The 24956-nt window shown below is 37.3% G+C and overlaps 1 protein-coding gene across 2 annotated transcripts in view; it reads right to left on the bottom strand.

Moving 5' to 3' along the window:
- Window positions 1-425: 425 nt before the first annotated feature.
- THOC7 (THO complex 7) overlaps window positions 426-24956 on the bottom strand; it is a 123262-nt gene continuing 98731 nt past the window's right edge. Inside the window, exons 15-17 of one of the 2 annotated variants that reach the window (XR_004027511.1) lie at window positions 8543-8562; window positions 8383-8447; window positions 426-953 (exon numbers count right to left, since the gene is read on the bottom strand). The gene's annotated coding sequence lies outside the window, so the exon portion shown is untranslated. Of the gene's footprint in view, window positions 954-8382; window positions 8448-8542; window positions 8563-16155; window positions 16909-24956 lie in introns of those variants that run through there. The other variant, XR_004027512.1, reaches the window with a different exon arrangement.

The following is a 24956-nucleotide window of genomic DNA, read 5'->3' as shown; positions in this document are numbered from 1 at the left end:
ATTAATTTTTAAAAAATTATTCCAAGCTGAACTCCATCATGGACTAAATGTAAATTTAGCCTCTGTCATCAACAGCATTTCTGGCCTCTTTCTATCATATATCTTCAGATATCCAAGGCAGGAGACAATCAGAGAGTCCATATATATTTTAAAACTGATTGTCTAAGTACATAGCTCTCGTAAGACTTGATTTTGACATTTCCTTGGCAATTCACTAATAAGTAAAGTTTTCAGGTGGTCAGTCTCTATAGGGCTATAAAAAGAAAATTAAAAGCAAGATCAATTGTGCTTTTGAAAAGTGCTGAAAAAATCTTGAATTTTTTTATGACTACCAGACACCAAAAAAGTTATTTTCTAAAGATAATTCTCCTTTCTGTTCCATGAGTCATGGAGGAATAAGCAATTTGAATTAAAGGCAAGAGATCTGAATTCATATATTCAAATTTATTTATTCACAAATGTATACAGAGTCCCCACTCTGTGCCAAACATGTACTGGGGCTAAAGCAGTGAGCAAAATAGCCTCTGATCTTAAAAAGCATACACTCTACTGGGTAAAGTAAGACAATGAACATATGTCAATTTAGTATCTCGTTTTCAGCAAAACATGTTCAGAGATTCAAAGCTCACCACTCCTGCCACCTTCACACAGACACCCTGAAATGGAAGACCACAGAAAGATATAAACACAGACAAAGCAGCTGGCCTCATGTCTATAATTTTAGGTAGCCAAGAAAAACTGCCTGTGACAGTCATATATACACAAAATAGCAATCATTCAGATGCTGGAAAAATGCTATCCTTGCAGAGGAATTTTTAAGGCTGTGGACTCCTCTAAAGGATAGACCTCTGGGAGGGAATGTATGTTTGCCAAGGGCTCCTTCTGGTGCCTGGAGGTCTTCTTCCACTTTCTTGCACCTGTTCTGCTGTTATATTCATATACGTTCCCAGAGACTGTGGGAAGGAAAAAACAAAACCCAGACAAAGTAAGTTACAGTGAACTTGCAAAGCACTTATTTTTCCCATGAAATGTTTATTGAGCATTTGCTAGATAGCTGGCATAGTGACGAGTTTTTCTTCTCAAGTCTTGTTCTTTTACCAAAGGAAAAACTAGAAGCAGAACCTGAAGCAATATGTGGTTTCACATGCATTAAAAATTGCCACTTTAACACAAGGGAGTTAGTTTGTGGTATCGGAATAGTTTTGCGTCTTGACAGTGGTAGTAGTTATCTGAATCTATAAAGGTGATTAAATGTCATACACATAGACATATAAAAAATAAATATATGCAATAACTGGGGAAATCTGAGTAAAGTCTGTGGTCTAGTTAGTTTTATTGTACCAACGTCAATTTCCTGATTTTGGCAATGCACTATAGTAAGGAAAGATGTGACCTATGGGGAAAGGTGGGTGATGGGTACACAGTACCTCTCTGTATTATTTTTTTTGTAATTTTTTGTGAGTTTGTAATTATTTGAAAAGCAAAAGTGTTTTTAAGTCAAATGGGTTTTTTTAATTGAAATTAATCTGCCATGTACAGGATCTGAGGTTTAATTAGCCAACCCTTCACAGAAACGATAATGTAGTAACAGTAATATACAACAGAAAAGAAACAAGGTAAAAAATGGCCTGATATAGGAGGAAATCAACCAATTATTTCTTAGGTGACTGAGGTGTAATTAATGAATAAAAAGAATAATGATAACAATAATAACTGATCCTATAGTATTTACTATATGCCAGACTCTGTTTTCATGTATCAATTTATTTAATCTGCTCAATGTCCTTGTTAGGGACGTAAATATTATTTGCCACATTTTAGAAATAAGAAAGCTGGAGCACAGATACGTTAAGTAATCTGCCAATACCACATCATCTATAACTGGCAGATCTAGATTTGAATCCCAACAGTCCAGCTGCAGACTCTAAATACTAATGACCTAGGGTAGGGGGCCACATCTTATCTCACTTTAGGTCAGGCTCCATGAACAAAATAGTGCCTTATGCATCATATTTTAGATTCCACGGAACATTTGATAAATGATAGTATGTTCTAACACATATAGCTAAGCCTATTTTTATTTTAAAATATTTCTCTTCTTTAAATGTCATGTGAAACTTCACAGCACTGAGTCTGCTCTCAAAGAGAACATTAATTGAAAGGTGATTCTTCTGCCAGGACCACTGTACTAGAGTGGATAATGCACTTCCCTTCCTTCACACACACACAAATCTAAACCACCAAAAAAAATCTACACCGTCATTCGACAGTTCAGTTCAGTTCATGAACTGAAAACAAATTGCTGAGGCACACATCTAACATCCAGGTTCAAAATAAGCCAAATGCATCCATCCAAACCTACAGTAACAATGTCCTCCTATTGAGTAGACCAAAGGTGACAAGTATCTGTGAAACACTGAATCAACAGAAAGTGACTGAAATATCTTGTTGTCTTTATTAGATCATGTACACTTGTTTTTTTCTCTTGAAAATGGAAGTAGCTAGAGCCAAGTCTTTGTTGATTCACTGGTTTTTTGCCAGGCCATTCAATGATTGGAGAGGTCATGAATAGTGTTAGGGATAAAGGTTTCTGTGTCAGACTGCCTGGCTTCTAATCCTGACTCCTTCCTCTCACTAAACTATGGTGGTAGGAAGTTGCCTTGTCTCTCTCGGCCACAGTTTTCTCATTTATAAAATGAGGATAATAATACTAGTCACTACCTCATAAGTAGTTATGAGAATGTACAATTCATGTAAAAGCATAGAATTCAGTAAATGTTTACTGTAATTTGATATTAGAAATACCCTAAAAACATCTTGCAATAAGTCTGCAACTGCATAGTTAAATATAAACATTTCCAGTTTGCTAAGAATAATAATGTTAAAATTAAATAGATTACGTAGCAGCATTATTCACAATAGCCAAAAGGTGGAAGCAATGCAGATATCCATTCATGGATGACTGGACAAACAAAATGTGGTATGTAAGTACAAGGGAATGTTATTCCACCTTAAACAGGCAGCAAATTCTGACACATGCTGCAAATGGATGAACCTTGAAGAAAGACATTATACTAAGTAAAACAAGCCAGTCATACAAAAACAAATATCGTATGAGACTACTTATATGAAGTACTTAGAGTAGTCAAATTCATAGAGACAGAAAGTGGAGTGGTGGTTAACAGAGGCTGTGGGGAGGGGAGATTAGAAAGTTATTGTTTAATGAGTATAGAGTTTCAGTCAGGAAAGATGAAAAAATTCTGGAGATAGTGGTGATGGTTGCACAGCAATGTGCATGTACTTAGTGCCACAGAACTGTACATTTATAGATAGTTAAAATGATAATTCTCTGTTGTATATATTTAACACAATAAAGGTTAAAATACCTTAATAATTATGAACTGCTTAGAACAAGCCTGGTACATTGTAAGTACTAAATGAGTATTTATAAAATATACTTGTTTACAGTCATCACTGGTCATTAGAGAAATGCAAATCAAAACCACAATGAGATATCATCTCATGCCAGTTGGAATGGCGATCATTAAAAAGTTAGGAAAAAACAGATGCTGAAGAGGATGTGGAGAAATAGGAATGCTTTTACACTGTTGGCGGAACTGTAAACTAGTTCAACCATTGTGGAAGACAGTGTGGCAATTCCTCCAGGATCTAGAACCAGAAATACTATTTAACACACCAATCCCATTACTGGGTGTATACCCAAAGGATTACAAACCATTCTACTATAAAGACACATACACACCTATGTTTATTGCAGCACTATTCACAATAGCAAAGACTTGGAACCAACCCAAATGCCCATTAATGATAGACTGGATAAAGAAAATGTGGCACATATACACCATGGAATACTATGCAGCCATAAAAATGGATGAGTTCATGTCCTTTGCAGGGACATGAATGAAGGTAGAAACCATCACTCTCAGCAAACTAACACAGGAACAGAAAACCAAACACCACATATTCTCACTCAGAAGTGGGAGTTGAACCATGAGAACATATATACACAGGGAGGGGAACATCACACACCAGGGCCTATCAGGAGATGAGGGGCTAGGGGAGGGATAGCGTTAAGAGAAATACCTAATGTAGATGACAGGTTGATGGGTGCAGCAAGCCACCACAGCACGTGTGTACCTATGTAACAAACCTGCATGTTCTGCACATGTATCCCAGAACTTAAAGTATATTAATAAAAAAACCTAGATATATATATGTGTGTGTGTGTGTGTGTATGTGTGTGTATATATACATATATACTTTTTTAAAGAAGGAAACAAGAAATGGCACACTGCAATTTTTATTAGTTCCAATAATAACAAGAAAGTAGAGAAAGAACCCAGAGAAGGGCACGGAGCTCCATTGCAGGCTGCTCTGTCATTCTTACACCAAGAAGTCTGGTACAAGACACTCCACCCTCGGCTATCACACAACAGTCATCTTGCTGCCCTTGTACCTAAGGACCTAACTACCTACTCCTTATCTGACTCTTTTCTACCACTATTAAGATTCAATCTCTGCTCTAAACATTTCCACTAACTCTTTTCCTCCCTGTCTTTGAAAGGAAAGAAAGCCATGTTACTCTAGACACATTTATTCCATACTCTAGACTCTAAGCCTTGTTTTAATATCCATAAAATGGGGACAATAATGGTACTTCTTTCACAGGAAGATAGAATATGAAAATAGAATGTTAATTCCCATTGTTTGAAACTTCAATGGGGCAAGTCATATTTGGCATAGGTGAGCACTCAATAAATGTTCATGTATGCTTTCAATTAATTCCTGGAAATTGGAACTCATTAGAGCCAAGTTATTTAATATAGGTCAGATTAGGATATAAACAGTATGTTTTTAATTTTACAAAATACTTTTTAAAGGAATGACTTTCTTTAAGGAGAGCTTGGCAGTCAGTAATAAAGCATCAATAATTTCATGCCAAGCTATCCAGAGCTGTCAGGATTTAACTTGCAGTAAAGTGTCTCAAGCTGTTATCATGCCAATGAGTCTTTAATGGCTAATACCTCATGTTGAGTGACACTTTACAAAATGACTTTTACTTTATTATATTCATGTTTAAACTTCACAACCACCCCATGAAAGACAGAAAGCCCACACTGTCATGCCTTCTTTGCAGCTGGTAAAAGGGAGACTCAGGGAGGTCAAGTGCTTTGTCCATGTTCACATGGAGTGCTAGTAGTCGTGTTAACACTCAAACCTTAATCTTCTAACTCTACACCAAGGCTTTTCCAATAATTCTGATGACTTTCTATTTCTGCCTCTTTCTTTAGGGAAGAAATGCATGAAAAAAAAAAACTTCAAAATGTTTTGTAAAATGGAGGTATGATCCTCTCTGCAATTCCAAGGATCATAACAGGTAAACCTTTAGACCAGGTATTGCAAATCCATGACCCATTTGGACTATAGATGTGGTTGATTAGAGATGGCCACAAATTCTTTGAGTCCCATACCTTGAGAAGTGGTGTGTATGCTCCTCTCTTTGCATCTGGATAGACTCTGACTGCTTTAATGAGGCAGAAGTGATGCTATGCCAATTTCCAGGCCTGATCCTCAAGAAATCACAACTTTCCCTCCTACCTCTTGGCTTTCTCTGAGAGATCTAAACTGCCATGTAGGGTGTCCACCTATCCCTGCTGGAGCAACTACATGAAGAGTCCCTGTATTAGTCTGTTCTCATGCTGCTAATAAAGACACACCCAAGACTGCACAATTTATAAATGAAAGAGGTTTAATGGACTCACAGTTCCACATGACTGAGGAGGCCTCACAATCACGGCAGAAAGCAAAAGAGGAGCAAAGGCACATCTTACATGGCAGCAGGCAAGAGAACTTGTGCAGGAGAACTCCCATTTATAAAACTATCAGATCTCGTGAGACTTATTCACTACCATGAGAACAATATGGGGGAAACTGACCCCACGATTCAATTATCTCCACCTGGCCCCACCCTTGAAATGTGAGGATTATTACAATTCACGGTGAGATTTGGGTGGGGACACAGCCAAACCATATCAGGCCCTGAGATTATATGAAGAGGAAGTGGGGCCCAGCAGGGCCAAACTGTAACTGTCCCCACCAAGCTGTCATGCTTGTGAGTGAAGCCACTGTGGACCCATAAGACCAGACAGGCTGCCAATTGAATACCATTGAAGTGACCCTTTATAAAGAAAAAAAAAAAAAGTCCAGGTAATACCTGCTCAAATTCCTGACACAGAAAATTGGGAGATATAATAAAATGGTGGTTATTTTAAGCTAGTAAGACTTGGGGGAAGTTTGTTGCACAGTATGTAACTAGGGAATGAGGCAGATGTGTTTTATTTGGCCCACACAGTGGGGTTTAATTGAATTATTTGCCTACTTTTAAAGGTGGGTGGATTTCATGTAACAATTTGGATTTCTATCTTCCTTTTGAAGTATCAAAATTATGGCAACACAAGGCCTCTCCCCAGTAATTTGATGGAGCTGAGTGACAGCCATGTCCCCCAAGTATTAGCTGCCATTGATGATTGAATTTACTGTTTTATCTGACCCCTTACAGTCATTTATTTTACCTGCCTGGCCCTAAAATAGTATGCCTTAGGACCCAGTCTCATTTTATGAAAGAATAAGTAATTCATTCACGTAGTTTAATATCTAAATAGGTGAAATGCACTTAAATCAAAAGATATTTAAACACCATAAGTGGATCAATGGCTTCTCCATCAAACACAGTCTCATATACAGTGGTTTCCTTTAAAAAGCACAATGAATTAGCAATAAAGTCAGTTTTATAAGATTTGTTTTTACAAGTGTTGAAGACTTTGAGCAGATGACGTCTTATAAGTTACCTCATCTTTCTAATTTATAGAGGGCTAGCAGCCTCAAGACAAGAGACTTCCCACTGTTTGTATCTCCTCCTAATCCCATCCCCCCATCAGTCTGCCTGCCATACCCTCTTATCATATATGGGAGGCGCTATGGGCTGAACTATGTCCCCCAAAATTCATATGTTGAAATCCTAACCCTAACCTCAGAGTGTGATTGTATTTGGAGATAGAGTGATTAAGTTAAATGAGATCACACGAGTGAGACTTAATCCAATATGACTAATGTCCTTCTAACAAGAGGAGACTAGGACACAGACAGCACAGGCTGAAGGACAACTGTGAGGACGTAGTAAGAAGGTGGCGATCTGTAAGCCAAAGAGAGAGGCCTCAGAAGAAACCAAATCTGCTGACATCTTGATCTTGGACTTCCAGCCTCTAGCACTGTAAGAAATAAATTTTTGTTGTCTAAGCTACCCAGGCTGTCATATTTTGTTATGGCAGATGGAGCAGACTCATATAGGAGATGAGCTGGCATCGGTTTACTAAAGGAAGAGGCAGAGGAAGGACGCATTGAAAGATAAGAGGTTTATGAAACAACGTTGTGGTCAATTAGGATTCATCTAGAAATGTTCTTGGTTTATAAGGAGGCAAGCAGATAGAAAAAAGGAAATGAAGACTAAAAATGCCCTTCCTTGTTTCATTCTACATTTGCTTTTCCTGGAACTAGCCTTACCCTTGTATAGTCATTTATGTGGATCATTTACTGAATGAGCCTCAGTCAATTTGAAGATGGTTTGCATACTCTAGGGTGTAGATTTTTTAACATCTGCTAAGAAACTTCAGGGTTGAAGAATTTATTTAGATCAATCACATGTATAAACTATTTACAAATACAGTGTTTATTTTTATTTCTATTTTATTTTATTTTTTTTGAGATGGAGTCTCACTCTGTCACCCAGACTGGAGTGCAACGGCATAATCTTGACTCACTGCAATCTCCACCTCCCAGGCTCAAGCAATTCTCATGCCTCAGTGTCCTAAGTAGCTGGGACTACAGGCATGCACCACTATACCTGGCTAATTTTTGTATTTTCAGTAGAGATGGGGTTTTGCCATGTTGCCCAGGCTAGTCTCAAGTTCCTGACCTCAAGTCATCTGCCCTTCTGGGCCTCCCGAAATCCTGGAATTACAAATGTAAGCCACTACGCCTGGCCTAATTTTTATTTTCAAGAATGGTGAATAACGCTAAGGTTCCCTTTGTCTAGAGTTTTTTGTTTGTTTTTTTCTTGAATGCACGTGTAGTACTTGAGGCAGATTTTGACCTAGGCCAAATTCTAAAACTTAACCCGAATTTACAGTTTTGTAATGCATACAAATTCAGCAAAAGGAGATAAATTGAAATTGATTTACTTCCTATGATGATTGAGTATATTTACCATATGTTTATATGAAAGAACTTTTCATTGAACAACAATTACAGGGAAAAATGTAGTTCTCTTTCTTTTACTGGAGAGGCTCACAAAAATGTACTTACTGTTAATACTGCTAATTTTTTATTTCTGTTTCCTGTGACAATATTTTCCTCTTGATTTCCATCACCTATTCCGAAATAAAGAAATAAAACTCAGGTACCAGATGAGTAGCATTTTAAAAATCACACAATTCAAGCATAATCATGTCAATCTGTATCTTACCTGCAATATACTTAATTCCTCTGTAAGAAAAGAAAATTTGACAAAATATCAGCTTTATTATGTCAACAAATGGCAAAAATAATTTCATTCAATAGTCAGCACATGATTATCCCACCTCCAAGAAAAAAGAAATACTGTATAAGGAAGAATAAAATGGTCTTCATTAACCATCACCACCTCCTTCACTGCACCATAAATAAATTCTATTTAGTTAATAAACACTCATGTCTGACACTATTTTTGAAGTCATGATATTCTGCACTCTGAAGAAATATTTTTAGATGGTGAAGAAAGTAGCTACATTTTCTATCCGTTTGTCCTCTCTGCCGTGCTCCAGATATGCTTCAGATAGACTTAAAACCAGTCAGATGTGTGGAGAGGGTACCTACATTTATCACCAGTCCCTCAACTAGTTTCTGGTGCTTCTCAAACACGTATGTAACCACTTACATCAAAATAATATGAAAAATTGTTTGTTTATTGGCTCACAAATGTATTCGTTTAAAACATAATCTTGGTGGGGTGCAGTGGCTCACGCCTGTAATCCTAGCACTTTGGGAGGCTGAGGTGGGTGGATTGCCTGAACTCAGGAGCTCAAGACTAGCCTAGGCAACATGGTGAAACCCCATCTCTACTAAAATACAAAAAATTAGCCAGGCATGGTGGCATGCACCTGTAATCCCAGCTACTCTGGAGGCTGAGGCAGGAGAATTGCTAGAATCCAGGAGGTGGAGCTTGTAGTGAGCCGAGATCCTGCCACTGCCCTCCAGCCTGGGCAACAGAGGGAGACTCCATTAAAAAAAAATGATAATAATAATCCCTCTCACAGAAAATCTGTTTCATGTGTTCTAAGGTAGAACTCAATAACATGTTGTTGCTGTTTTTCAAAGAAAGCTCCCCAACTTTTTCTGGGATAGAGTAGGTTTGAGATCATTGGTAAAAGGAACCATCAGGTTTTATATACCAAGTACTTTCCTCTGCCCTTCAAAAGCATACATAAGCCCTTAGAGTAAGTTTACCAAACCTCAACTGGTTTTAGCTCTTTATATCAAAAGCTTAGAAAGAAAAATCACATACTTGGGTTTGGCCTTGGAGACCTCCCTGGTCATTTTCTGACAGAATTCCATAGTGTTCCCATATTTCCAAAGCAGGAAACACATCCAGGAAATCAACCCAGCAAAGAAAATAGCCATCAGAGTGAAAATAAAAGGAATGTACCAGTCATTGGATTTGTACATGTTTATAGCTGTGCACACGACGGTCAGACCTTTTCTTTGCTGGGAAATATCATTTCAAAGGAAACAGAGCATTAGTTGTGTTTTCAGAAAGCATTTGTTTACACATAGTAGCATCGGTACAGAACCATAGTCCTTTACAGACAGGAAGGTACTGTCTAACTTATACGTATTTTTTAAAACACTACAGGTGTTTTAAAATACCGAGGAACACCCTTGCATATAGAAGGCCCCAAATTAAGGATGCGAAGACTTGAATTGTATGCAATGACCACTCTGTGATCTTGAACAAACCATTTCTCCTCCTTGTCTTTAGTTTTCTCATTTGTAAAATCAAGGGTTTTCACTAGGTCGTATCTGAGGTCCTTTTAAGTTTATATGCCCCATTATCTACTCTACACACAATAACCACTTTTGTGCAGTTTAAGAGAACAATGTGTTCTTGAAAATCAAGCATTCTGTTGGAAGAATTTACCATCCATGTTTTTTTCAATGCTTCTATTTCAAAGAATAGAAAACAACAAAATAAACTAACCATTATGTTTACTGAAGAGACTTTATCTGTGCATTACTCAGGAGCCATTCTGGAATTCTGCAGAGGCTTTACATACCTATTTTTTTAAATAATAAAATACTAAAAAGTCTGCTAAACTTGGTGGGGTTTGGATTGAAGATAAAATGAACTGATGAATATAATACATGCAGTACAGTGCCTGGCACATGGTATGTGCTCATGAGTGTGAATATCATGGCTACTAGAGAAGAAACTTTTTTTTTTTTTTTGAGTTGGAGTCTCACTCTGTCACCGAGGCTGGAGTGCAGTGGGGCAATCTCAGCTCATCACAACCTCCATCTCCCCGGTTCAAGCAATTCTCCTGCCTCAGCCTCCCGAGTAGCTTGGACTACAGGTGCATGCCACCACACCCGGCTAATTTTTTATAGTTTTAGTAGAGCACGGGTTTCACTGTGTTAGCCAGGATGGTCTCAATCTCCTGACCTCAGGATCTGCCCGCCTTGGCCTCCCAAAGTGCAGGAATTACAGGCATGAGCCACCGTGTCCGGCCACGATAATAAACTTTCGAAATACCCATTTGCAGAGATTTTTTAATCGATAAAATTCACTGAGTAGTGGGCCCTTCTGATGGGCAGGACTTTCAGATCATTCAGATGACATAATTAGTTTCTTAGGAGTTCTCTATGCTCTACCTGCAATTCTCATAAATTCTTTTTCACCTCTCAATTTATACTCATAGGTGTACACTCTAAAATGTGGTCCCATGGCTAGATGGGGTAGCGCCAAAGCAGAAAAGCATGTGGGTGAAGGTACTGCCCTGAGTAGCTCTTTAGCCTTTTTAGATGAAACTTGAATGTACAGTAGAAAATTTCCGATACAGAGACCCAAATTAAATTCTATAACTCTTTACTTCAGAACTAGTGGTTGGAGGAGGTGGCATATTGGCTCTTCTCACATAAATATCTATAACAGCAGTGCCAGTCCTGGGCTTTGTGGATTTACCATATTTGAAGTTATCATCAATTATATGCACAACAAGATGGTACTGCCACTGTACTTCAGCTCTAGATTCAAAATTGAAAGGATTCTTCACAATTAATTTTGGAGTATTTGAACCTCGAGTTGGGTCAAATCCAAAATGATGGTTCTTGTTTCCTTTAAAAGGGATAATTGAAAAGTTAGAATTATTTTAAGGTGTATTGAAAGCTTTTCTCAAACTACCTTAAATTGCTATTAAAACACAGTAGGGGTAAATTTTTTTAAAATTTCCATTGCACCCTGAGTTTTTGTATCTATACATGGCTTATAATAAAGCTGAGATCAAATGAGCAACAATTTCACTTGGTTAGGAAAAAAAAATTTTAAAGATTAAGATCATGAATCTGATCCCATATATAGCCAGCAAGCTTCAAATTATTATCTAATTGATTCTCCTTTCCTTCTACTCAGATCAATTTGATTCTCATCTTCAACTTAGTCTAGATCAATACCGAATGGGCCGGTCAGCTCATAAATATCTATTGAGCCCCTTCTAATTTTAAGTTATCGCCATAGCCCTGGAGACAATGCACATGGTCCCTATCTTCATGGAGCTTATCACCCAGCAAGGGAATAAGACATCAAACTACTCTTTATAATCAACTGGCAATGTGCTAACTGATTTCCAAGCTTCTACTCCTTCAGATACATGACAGCAGGTCTGACCTCCATAATTTAAATAGGTCTCCACTTTATGCTGTCTCATGATACCCAGTAGTTTTCTTTTATAGAACTTATCACAGTTTGTAATTTTATAATTGCTGGTGTTACTACCAGTTTAATAAACAATGAGTGCCATGAATATCTGTCTCATATACTTCTGTGTGCCCATTTCCCAGCACAGTGCCTGATACATAGTTGGTCCCAATATATGCCTTTCATAAAAAAAAGATGGCTTAAGTTGATATGGATCTGTGTAAATCCAAAAATAACACAGTTTGAAACCATGCATCCTACTGAATCTGTACTAATAGCATCAAATGGAGAGGTGGCAGTAGTTATCCAGCACCATGGACAGCAGACTTCATTCCTTGTAACTTAACCTTCAGCATTTCCCATCCAGGTTCAAAGTCTGTTGTCAAAGCATCTGTAAAATTGCTGATACTTCTATTATAGGAGGAATTATGCTTGATATGTGAAAGTAAAAAAGATGCCTTGAGGAAACAATGCTACAGATATTAAATAGTTTAACCCTTATAAACATAATTATTTCTGAAGTTATACATGATGTCTAACAGGGCAAAACTGACGTCAATTTGACATATGCTCATGATTAAAAGAAATAATAAAATTATGAACCAGAAACCATCTCAAAACGCATTTCAAAATCTTGTGACTCTCTGTCGTGGCAGTTCAGGGTGAAGCCATTGACATTTGTCCCAAGAACAACATTGTCAAAAGTGACTGTCTTATATAGAGAGGGTGTGCAGACAGGTGATTCATCATTCTCGTTTTCAATGTCAACAGTGACCTGTCAGCCATGAGAGAAGAAGAAACATCAAATCCACACCATGTGACTATTTATACACAAAATCAGAAATAAGCATATGGGTAGAGACGGATCATTTGGAATTATTAAATAAAAAGTCTAGAGATTTGGATTTGAAAAAAATGTTCCTGCAGATTGGAATTCTGGCCGTCAATCAACTAGTCAGTGGTTTATTATTCCTGGGTTAACTGTGACGTTCAATGTAGCCATTAGGTAGGATTTTGGCTTATTAGACAAGCTTGTGGAAAGCTCACAAATTATGTAAATGATGAGAAAAGGAAAGCTGAAGAATGATGCCTCTAGAAATTGTAATCCCTTGAATTCTTTAAATATCTATGCTTAAAGGCATAGACAAATTTGCTTCCTCTTTCTCAAAAGAGCTTCCTCAGTACTACTCTCTCAAACTCAATATTTTATTGGTAACAATATGATTACTTCAAAGTATGCTCTGACCTTAATTAGGGACTGTTATCAACCTTTTCTTAGTTAAAATACCATAAACAAGGAAACCATAATTTACATAGAAAAAGATCAAAATATCAAGAATTTTTAAATGTCAGTGATCAAATGCCAGTCAGCCTAGAAAAGTTATCTACCCCTTTCTTATATGACTAATAACTTTCTCAACAATACTTGCAGAAGAATCCGTGGTGCGCCAATATTTGCAAGCATTATCTTTTTAAAATGTTTTATGTAATGTTTTAAAAACACAGCTAAATTCTTAAGGAATGGTTCATTCTTTAATGCTACTTCTATAGACTGAATACAGCTATGTGTCTCACTAAATATGTGAGACTTTTTACATAATAATTAAATGGATTTTAAGGAGATTTCTGGAATAGTCCAGTGCTATTTCCATTATATCACAGAAAGATATCAGAAATCTTTATTAAAATCCTGGGCCTGACACTTATTGGTGCCTTTATTTGGCACAAGTGACTTACGTTTGCTTTCTTCATCTGCAAAAAGCAGATCTCAATCTCTACCTTCTCAGGACTGTCAGAAGGATCAGTTCATTCATTCAGTGAATATTTATTGAATACTTACTATGTGCCAAGCACTGATCTAGACACCGCAGAAGCTACAGTGGTAAACCAAAAACAAAGACCCTGATCTAATATAACTTATTCTAATGAGGAAAGCAAAGCAATAACTATATTGACAAATAAATATATTAGGCAAAATCATAGAATAAACTGATGCTATTTGGGTTAAGGAGATAGAGAATAGCTGATGGAAGTATTTTAAGAGGGATTTGTTTCTTTGACCCACTCACCTATTCCCTCTCTCCCATATTTGTTACATGTCCTTAAGCATGTATGCATCCTCATAGAATATGTAGCTTTTAGTTGTATAATTTTGACTTGCATAAATGATATGGTGCTATAGACCTTTCATGTTTCCTACTTTTCTCACCCAGTGCCATATATGTATTTTCTATGTTTTTGTTTGTAGAACTCATTTGCTATTTCTGGAGTCTGTATTCCATAGTATGCATCTACCACATTTACTTGTTCATTTCCTTAATGATGAACACACAGGGATTGCTTCAAATGCCCACCATTACACACAATATAAAAGGCCCTTAGAAACAAATTTCATTTGGGCAGAGATATGATTAAAGTGAGAATACAAGCCAATGGAATATAAGCATTACAGCCTTAGGCAGAGGTTCTGAGGTAAAACATTGTTGGTGTGTTGGAAAAACAACAAATGTTTCATGTGGCTGGATTTAAGTAAGTAAGAGGGAGAGAGCTAGGAGCTAAAGACAAAATGGTAGCCAGGGCCCAGATCATACAGGGCACTGCAGACTTTGGAAATGACATTGGAGCTTAGCTAAGCGTGATGGGAAGCCAATGGAGTATGTTGAGGAAGAGGATGATTTATCTTTTTAAAGGGTCACTCTGGCTGTGGTGTGAAGAGTAGGCTGTGAAGGGCACAAGTAGGAATGAAGAAGCTGCTACACTAGACCAGGTGAGGTATGGTAAAGGCACAGTTGGGGTATTAGCAGTAGACAAGTAAGAAAAGTAAGAAGTGGAAGGACTTAGGATACATTTTGAAATTAGAGAAGACAGAAATTGCTTCTGGATTGGGGAAATAATTTAGGGTATATGATAGTGATTAAGTGCTCAGACTTAATCCTTCTCCTTCTTTCAGATGGGTGATCTTGGTAAAGTTACCTAACTTTGAAGCCTTGGAAATAAAATTCTTCCATCTGTTAAAAGGAGTATCAGTAACTACTCCACGAGACGAGATTGAATACTAAATGAGATAATCAAGGGCATTTCATAGCACTTGACTTTTATTAGATTCTCAATAATGAGTGGGTGATGATGATAGTGATGATGACGATGATGATGATAGTGATGACGATGATGATGATGATGGATTCCTAAACTTTGGAGCCTAAAGTCCTATCTCCCTTTTCTGAATTGGATAGATAGATAGATAGATAGATAAACAGACAGACAGATAGATAGAGATATATACATGTATATATATGTAATATATATATAAATTTGGCATATAAATATATATAAAATTTGGCACTTGCTTTATACTAGTTAACTTCTCACATGTTAAAATTTTGAAGCTCTGTGGTCATATATGCTACCATATACTTCCTTGTAACCCAGGATGTTGTACGTAGAGTAAACATTCAATAAATATTCATTAAAGAAAGAATGAATGAGCAAGCTCCTGCTTTGTTTTTGGGCGAAACAGAGTCACTTGAAGATTTGGGGGTTGTTGAATTATTATTAAATCTGCTTTCCCCTCTTCTCATTTGTAGTAAGTAAATGATAATTCGAAGTGGTATCATCATATACTATTTGGGAGTCCTTATATGTCTACAGGAAAAACTGCCACAGATACCTAGGTCTAAAGATTACTCTCATGGGTATCACACTGAGACAAACAAGCCACATAATCCCTTCCTCATGACTGTGAAAGTCATTCTAATTATGATACGAATGGTCTGATGTTTTCATCACAATGACACACTCAGGAAACCTAGTAACCACATAAGCAGCAAGCCAGGGGGCTCTGTACAGTAGGAGGAAATGTACAGGAAGTCATTAGGCCAGATGGAGTCCTTATAATTATTTAAGCCCACTGTTAATGTAAATGATGAGAAAAAGGAAAGCTGAAGAATGATGCCTCTAGAAATTGTAATCCCTTGAACTCTTTAAATATCTATGCTTAAAGGCGTAGATAAATTTTATTCCTCTTTCTCAAAAGAGCTTCCTGTTTCTTCTCCAATGAAAAAACTTTATTGTCATTAATAACACACACCACATCATCAGTACAGCAGCATTCACTCTTGGTTTCTTTCAAGAGTCCTTTGACATTGCTTACATACCTTAGAGGGCCATACTTTCCCCCACTTTGATGCCAGAAGAATGCACCTTGGTTAACTACCTTCATTACAAACATCACCTCTTAACAAGAGGCAGCCTGTATTTAAGTCTAGTTCTACAAATCTTATAATTAGGGAATTAAGGGAAGTTTTCTAAACTCTGTCCCTCAGTTTCCTCACCTGTATCATGAAAATGATTATAGTATATTATTACCTACCTAAAAAATTTAAGGTGGAGTTGTACTATGTCAATATATATAATGTGTCTAGTTTATTATTTTCATCAGAATGAGGGGCATTAGCAGGTTCTTCATTTTCAACCAAGCCTCAAACTTTTAAAGTTTAACATGTGCAAAAGTTACAGAATGCTTAGGCAGTAAGTGAAAGTTATGAGCTTCTCCATTCTCCATTGTTGTAACTGTTTGGCCAGTCTGATCTTAATAAATTAGAATTTAATTGAGCATCTCTATAATGTCAAAACCAGGGTCTCTCTATTTATCATGGTCATTGCTGTACGAGGGTAAAATCTGTCACAGTCCACAGCTTCCACGGTGAGGTTATATTGCTTCACAGACTCACAGTCTGGCTGTGTTGTAAGTTCGATCACTCCAGAGAGAGGATGAATCCAGAATCTTTTTATAACTTGGGTGTCTCCATTGGCTATTTTGTATGTCTCACAGTTTGGTGGGTGGTCTTCGTCAATGGCGATCACTCTTCCAACTTTGTAGAATGCTGCCAATAACATTTTATAAGGCTCATTCTCATCATGCAGATACACTGCTTTACTGGCCATCAGAGAAATGCAAATCAAAACCACAGTGAGATACCATCTCACACCAGTTAGAATGGCCATCATTAAAAAAACAGGAAACAACAGGTGCTGGAGAGGATGTGGAGAAATAGGAACACTTTTACACTGTTGGTGGGACTGTAAACTAGTTCAACCATTGTGGAAGTCAGTGTGGCGACTCCTCAGGGATCTAGAACTAGAAATACCATTTGACCCAGCCATCCCATTACTGGGTATATACCCAAAGGACTATAAATCATGCTGCTATAAAGACACATGCACACGTATGTTTATTGCGGCACTATTCACAATAGCAAAGAGTTGGAACCAACCCAAATGTCCAACAACAATAGACTGGATTAAGAAAATGTGGCACATATACACCATGGAATACTATGCAGCCATAAAAAATGATGAGTTCATGCCCTTTGTAGGGACATGGATGAAACTGGAAAACATCATTCTCAGTAAACTATCGCAAGGACAAAAAACCAAACACCGCATGTTCTCACTCATAGGTGGGAATTGAACAATGAGAACTCATGGACACAGGAAGGGGAACATCACATTCCAGGGACTGTTGTGGGGTGGGGGGAGGGACAGCATTAGGAGATATACCTAATGCTAAATGACGAGTTAATGGGTGCAGGAAATCAACATGGCACATGGATACATATGTAACAAACCTGCACATTGTGCACATGTACCCTAAAACCTAAAGTATAATAAAAAAAAATAAAAAATAAAAAAAAACTTAACATGTCTTTGCTTACCAAATAATATCATAGTTTCTCAAATGATTAGCCTCTATTCTTTTGGACAATGAAATATGTTTGAAGACCTTCAACTCTACATAATGGAAAACAAATTCAGAGAAAGTCCTCTATCACTTTAAACCATTTACCTTGAGTCAAATAACATGAGTTAACAATAACTTTACAATAATAATGATTAGCTTACAGGCACTGCATGAATATTTTCTGCTAGGCATTATGTTAAGATTAGCTGAAACCAGACTTCCTAGGTTTCAAGTCTCAGGTCTGTCATTTATTTGTGCAACTCATTGGAAGATTCTGCAACCTCTCCAGGCCTCATATTCTTTATCTGCAAACTAGGAATAATATCTACCATACAAAGTTGTGAGGAGTGAATGACCTGAAATGTATAAAGCACTTAGAATAGTGCCTGGTATATAAGTAAATACTAAGAAAAATTAGCTATTATTTAATTGAATTATCTCATCGAATCTTCTTAACAGGCTTATGATATATCTACTATTACTGTCCTCATTTTATAGATAAGGAAATTAGGTCTAGTAGTATTAAGTAACTTGCTCACCATCACAGAGCTAATAGTGGTAGAATCAGGATTTAAATTGTTACCTGACGATTCTACAGCCCATGTTTTTAAAATCACTTTCTGTAATTCCAGTGTGCAATACCCCCAAATAATCTCTTAGAAGAGAAATGAGTATGATCTATTGGCTGCATAACAAATAGGCTCAAATTTATTATTATTATTATTATTATTTTGAGACAGGGTCTCACTCCGTCACCCAAGCAGGAGTGCAAAAGTGCAACTATGGCTTACTACAACCTCAACCTCCTGGCTCAAGTGATCCTCCTGCCTCAGCCTCCTGAGTAGCTGGGACTACATGTGCATGCCACCACACCTAGGTAATTAAAAAAAAAAAATTTGTAGAGATGAGGTCCCACTATGTTGCCCAGTCTGGTCTCAAACTCCTGGGCTCAAGCAATCCTTGCACATGGCCTCACAAAGTGCAGGAATTACAGGCATGAACCACTGCACCCAGTCTAGACCCAAATTCTTTATCCTTCTTATGTTCGTGCTTTTTGCCATTTAACCTCATAGTGCCCCTCCCATTCTGACTTGGGGCCCAGCCCGCAACTTGTTTTGGCCAATGGGATATTAGCAAATCTGATGCAAGCAGAAACCTAAAAGGTACTTGCATGATCAGGCTTGCCTTTCTTGTGCACTTCTTTTTTCTTTTCTTTTCTTTTTTTTTTTTGAGACACAGTCTGGCTCTGTCACCCCAGGCTGGAGTACAGTGGCACAATCTTGGCTGCTCTCGGCTCACTGCAACCTCTGCCGCCTGGGTTCAAGTGACTCTCCTGTCTCAGCCTCCCAAGAAGCTGGGATTACAGGTGCCCATCACAATGCCTGGCTAATTTTGTTTCTGTTTTTGTTTTTTTGAGACGGAGTCTCGCTCTGTCCCCCAGGCTGGAGTGTGGTGGGGCAACCTCCACTCCCTGCAACCTCCACATCCTGAGTTCAACCAATTCTCCGGCCTCAGCCTCTCAAGTAGCTGGGATTACAGGCGCCCACCACCACGACCAGCTAATTTTTGTATTTTTAGTAGAGACAGGGTTTCACCATGTTGGCCAGGCTGGTCTCGAACTCCTGACCTCAGGTGATCCACCTTCCTCGGCCTCTCAAAATGCTGGGATTACAGGCATAAGCCACCATGACTGGCCTCTTTGTACTTCCTCCTTTTCCCTGAAAACAAGCTCAGGCTAGCCTGCTGGAAGATGAGAGAGGAGACCAACCTTCCCAGTCACCCCAGCCAAAGCCAGAATAGATCAGCTGAAAGCTAGCCAACTCTCACAATTTTGAGCAAGCTCAGTCATGACCAGAGAGACAAGCCAGCCACTTCTTAAACTCATGGGCTAAATAAATGTTTATTGTTGTCTTACACTAATATTTTGTGGGTCTTACTAAGTAGCATACTTATAGTAGTAGGTAACTGGCACCACAAGTTTACCCCTCAATCATTTTTGCCTGAACTGTAAACTCCAGGGCAGGCACCTTATCTCTACCATTTAGTCAAATACCACTATACAATGGCTAGCTCACCAACACATATACAGGACATTTTGGTTGCTAATAACCAAGAATAAAAAATTAAGATAAAGAAATCATTTCACTGCTGTGCCCGCCACTTTCAACCTAATAGGGTTTCTTTTTCTGTTTGTAACCTCCTTTTACGAAGGTTCTCTATCAGTCTCTAATAGTATGTTATTTTTCATTTGTTACTATTATTTTTTAATAGAGACAGAGTCTCACCATGTTGGTCAGGCTGGTCTTGAACTCCTGGCCTCAAGTGATCTGCCCACCTCAGCCTCCCAAAGTACTGGGATTACAGGAGTGAGCCACCATGCCCTGCCTAATAATGTGTTATTAAGCAGGCAATGAACACACCTCATAATACCAAAAAGAGAGAAACCATACTCACGAAAAGAATGTGTTTTACTACGGCAAATCCAGAATATAAAGAGTCCAACCTATTGCTCGTATGAAATTATTAGTATTAAGAGAATAGTGTCACAACTGATACAAGACCACATAAAATAGATTACTGGTAAAACTGCCATCTCTATCAGACAGTCCTGGGCAAAGAAGGTGTGATTTTCACATTTAACACCTGAATAAGTATAATAGGAAGCTTATTCTTCTGTAAGTGTAAAATTAACCTTTCAATAAAAACTAAAAGCTATATTAAGCATCTTTAGCTGAAGTTTAAAATAGAGTAATTATGAAACTCTGCAATTCTGCCAAATACCTCATCAAAAACTATTGGAAATAAAATACATTTTGCCTTGTGACTTGCAATGCAGTGTGATTTAATTATCGTGTATTCTCTTCTAAATAATTTCAGATAAAGAAATATTTTTGCCTATTCCTAACCCCCTCTAGAAGTGTTTGTGAATTTATCACTTACCTTTAGAAAAAATTTACTATAAATATTATAAATTCCCTACTTTGGGGGTAAAAACCTCATGTAGTTCTCAAATACACTGAAATTTTCTGTGCTAATCCACACAGCATGAAAAAGACTTCGACATTAATGGATTTTTTTAAATGTCCTCAAAGTCTATAGGCTAAACGTTTGATATTACTAGGATAGTTCATTTTCTGAGTAGTTTTACCTTCCCAATTTCCTCCTTTAAAGCAAATTTCCACTGATTGTGAAGATTTATCTCCTCTGATGGACATCATTTGAGATGAGACATCATCTCGAAGACCAACTCTCACCTAAATTTACTCAGTTTATGTACTCTGGTGGGGAAGATAAAGGGAGTTTGTTTTTTTTAAAAAAAAAAAAAAGAAAAGAAAAGAAAGAGAAAAAAGTTCTGGCACATTCTACATTGTAAGCACTCAATAAAAGATAGTGATTATTATTTGCAATGGGGTGCTAATCCTCCTCTTAATTCATAAAAAAATTATTGCAATCTTTATTTTACAGCCCGAGAACTTGAAGACACATAGAGATTATGTGACTTGCTTTGAGTCATTTAACTAGCAGTAACAGAGTCAGCTTTCAGTCTAGTTCTATATGGCTCCAGCTCTCATAGCTTTTTGCTATGTCAGTGCGCTCCCTTTTAAAGAACCAGAAGTCCTCTGTCTGGGAGAGCAAGTCACTAGACAACTATTTGGAGAATAGTACCCACTTAACTCTTTGTATGAATTCTCAGAACTTGTTTTCAGATCTCTGTTGGTCTCAGTCATCGAAATCCGTCCAAGAAAACCAGCCTGTAATACTAAACAGAGAACTGGACCAGGAATTTGGAAGTTTTCATTTAGCTACAACATCTGCTACTTATTAGCTGTGCATCTGAGTAAACTCATTTCTTTCTCCACTCCAATTTCCTCATAGTGAAAAAAACGAGGTTGAATCCTTCAGCCGTTCCAAATCAACAATATTATGACTGAAAATTCTCAATCCTTCTTCTCAGCCATCAATAAAGTATTAAATTATGCTTAAGAAAACATGCAAGTGTTCAATACATTTAGAGGGTTTTATCTTCAAACATAAAATTAAATTTCAGGAAAACTTCAGTTAGTTGAAAAGAAACTGACATGAAACACTTGCTTCTCCTAAAATGGCATTTTTAAAAATGCCAGTCTCAAAGGCAAAACTATGGAGACGGTAAAAAGATCAGTGGTTGCTAGGGATTGGAGGAAGGGAGAGATAAAAAGGAAGAGAACAGAATTTTTAGGATAGTGAAACTACTCTGTACAATCGTAAAATGGTGGATACATGTCATTTTACATTTGTCCAAACCCATGGAATATATAATGCCAAGGGTGAACCCCAGTGTAAACTGTTAACTTTAGGTGATAATTATGTGTTCGTGTAGAGTCATCAATTGTAAAAATGCACCACTCTGGCAAGGGGTGTTGATAATGGGGGAAACTGTGCATGTTGGTGGGGAAGGGGTGTATAGGACATCTCTGTACTTTCCCCTCAGTTTTCCTGTGAACCTAAAACTGCTCTAAAAAATAGTCTCTTTTTTTAAAAACTGCAAGTATCTATTTTAAAATCTTGCTTGGTTCTGTTAACTTTGAGAGGTCATGGAATCCGTTTTGTAACTTGATGAAGGCTATGGAGCTTTTCCCCAGAGATTCTCAAAGCCCATGTTCACGCCCTCTGCTCCAGATTTAGGATTTACAAGCCAGGAAATGATTAGATGACTGTGAACTATTCAACTTCTGACTCATTGTCATGCTCTTTTAACTCTAGAACTCCCTGGAGCTAGAAGATTACACTATTGACCACCAAAGAGAAATGGGAGAATACGAAGAAAGGAAATAAGTCATTGTAATGAGGCTCTATCAATAAAAGATTACTCAAAAATCAATATTGAGTACTTGCAAAAGCCCATAGGCAGAATGGGGGGTGAGAGGGGACCAGAATCCTGTTTACGATAAATTCAATTTATATGCAACTTTTCTGGATCGTCTGGTCACATATTGCAAAATCAGACTGTATTATATTCCAGAACCAGGATATAATAGGTGTGTATTTATTTCACAGAGAGGTTAAGAACTTCTCCAAAGCTGCATAGTGAGGAAAACAAAGAAATGAAATCCAAATACAGCCCGGATACATTGGTTCATGCCTGTAATCCCAGCATTTTGGGAGGTGGAGGCAAGAGGATTGATTGAACCCAGGAGTTCAAGAGCAGCCTGGCAAACATGGCAAAACTTCATCTCTCCAAAAAATGCAAAAATTAGCTGGACGTGGTGGTGTGCACCTGTAGTCCTAGCTACTTGGGAGGCTGAGATGGGATGATTGCTTGAACTTGAGAGATTGAGGCTGCAGTGAAATGTGATTGCACCACTGCAGCCCAGCCTAGGCAACAGAGTGAGAAAAAAGAAAAAAAAGAAGAAAAGAAAAGAAAAGAAAAGAAAGAAGAGAAGGAGGAGGAGAAGAAGGAGGAGGAGGAGGAGGAAAGGAAGGAAGGAAGGAAAGAGAGAGAAAGGAAGGAAGGAAGGAAAAAGGAAAGAGGGAAAGAAAGAAAAAGAAGAAAAAGAAAGAAAGAAAGAAAAAAAGAAAGAAAGAGAAAGAAAGAAAGAAGGAAGGAAGGAAGGAAGGAAAGAAAGAAAGAAAGAAAGAAAGAAAGAAAGAAAGAAAGAAATTCAAATATGAGAGCTTTTGATTTTCCAGTCTTTCCTCAGAACATTTGTCTAATGTTTGATTTCCTAGTCTCTCAACGTTTATAGTTGTCTGGCAAGGAAATAAGCTGGTTTGAAGTAGCGTGTGTTCCACCCAGTGATATGCTGGCAAATGTTTAAAAACCAGCTCTCTGAAAAAAAACTGGTGTGTGTGTGTGCGCACATGCATGCGTGTGCATGCGCACACATATTCACATAAATATATGTTTGTTACAAATTTTACTGATGTAAAAGATAGAATAAAATTTACAGTTAATGATGAGATATAAAATACTCTGTATTGTAAATTTCCATATAGACAATTGATTTTCACAGAATACTTTCACTGATTTTTAACAAACTGTCCTATGCATTGCCACACTATGATTGCAAATGACAAATTAGTAGCCCCAACATGAATGTTAGTTGATATTTTCCTTTGTATTAAAGAGTAAGGTGAAAGTGAAGCCATGTCAGAACTTCACTAGTTCATCAATGATGGGAATGGCTTATTTGCTGAATTGAAAAACAGTTTTTGATTGCTAGAAGACTATTTTCACAATTTTTGTGCACTCACAACAGTAACCTCAGACTTTTACATTTACTCTATATTATTAACATTTTCTCTATCAATTTCTTAAGACAAGATAATTTTTTTAAAAAACTATGAATCAAGTTTTAATATGTAATGTTTGTTGATTTCTATGGTATAAATGCTCTCACCATTTTCAATTTTAAATTACCAATAATTGTCACTAACTTGGAAAGAGAAATGCAGTAGCATGCCATTCTATCTATGGAATTTCACCATTCTATTTATGGAATTTCACCATTCAGTCCCAATAGATGTAAATAACCTCAAGGCAAAGCTAATAGTAAAACATAGTAACATAATTAAGAAGTACTGAGTTTTTAGTATTTACTAACTTTTAACATAATTTTTGTAACTAAGTTTATTTATTTTTAATAATGACTATTATTAATAATCAGGTTACCAAATTCCTGCAGATTTAACAATTGGATCTTGCAAGCCAGTATGATTCAACTCTAGCATACAACTGGTTCCATCCATCCCTTGAGGTATTCAGGTCAAACCTGAAAGAGATGCTGAGGAAAGGATGTGTTCCTCTCTTAGATGACAGAAGATACAAGGAGGACCTCTGCTGTCTCTTCTAAATTTAATGTTCCTTGATCTATACTAACAAATCAGTCCTACTTAATATGTAATAAATGGCTGAAATAGAACCCTGACCAAGATCTTGACTCTGGACCTAAAATCATGACCCTAGACATTCACAGGATTGAATTGCGTGGACAGTGACCACATCGTTTCTACCTTCTTTGCATTTAGATCTAATTTAGAGGCAAGGAGGAAGATAAATGGAATAAAATTAGTATTGTGTAATTTTTATTACAAAAATCCTACATCATCAAATTTTAAGGAAGTCTTCGGGGAGCCATCAAAATGATACACTGAAGGTGTTACCAACGAAAAGTGCCGTGTTCTTGAGTGTCTGGGATCCCATAATGCTCT

This window comes from Nomascus leucogenys, chromosome 21 (assembly GCF_006542625.1).
Source record: "Nomascus leucogenys isolate Asia chromosome 21, Asia_NLE_v1, whole genome shotgun sequence".
NCBI lineage: Eukaryota > Metazoa > Chordata > Mammalia > Primates > Hylobatidae > Nomascus > Nomascus leucogenys.
Note: the sequence above shows the minus strand (reverse complement) of the source record. Positions and strands in the feature narration are given on the sequence as shown.